The following is a 458-nucleotide window of genomic DNA, read 5'->3' on the forward strand; positions in this document are numbered from 1 at the left end:
TTACTTTCTTTTTTTAAGTAAGCGACTTTTCCAACCTTACGGTGTCACCGTTTTACTATTATAAGAAATTCACAAAACATCATTGCTAAATCATATTATTATAACAAAGTAACGCATTACAAGTAACGTATCCTCCCATTTCCTGATTTTATTTTTAATGACACTAGTTTCAAAAATTGACGTTGCTTCTACTGACAAATGAATGTTTAGAGCGTTCTCATTTCTTTAAAATGTAGTAATTTTCTTTTCATCACATTTAAGAGTGAATCACACAGTTAAACAAACTTAATTTTGCTTCTAAAATCTCATACGTGTCAAGGTGCTTTTTCATGCGCAGCACGCTGCAGCAGCAATTCGTTACTATTGGTTAAGAATTTTATGTAAGCTAGATGACGCACTTCCGGCGCAAAATACATTTTGCCGCAGTTCGTTGAAGTTGAACCGAACGAACAGCAAGC

Source organism: Cyphomyrmex costatus, unplaced genomic scaffold (genome assembly GCF_001594065.2).
Source record: "Cyphomyrmex costatus isolate MS0001 unplaced genomic scaffold, Ccosl1.0 scaffold1254, whole genome shotgun sequence".
NCBI classification, from domain to species: domain Eukaryota; kingdom Metazoa; phylum Arthropoda; class Insecta; order Hymenoptera; family Formicidae; genus Cyphomyrmex; species Cyphomyrmex costatus.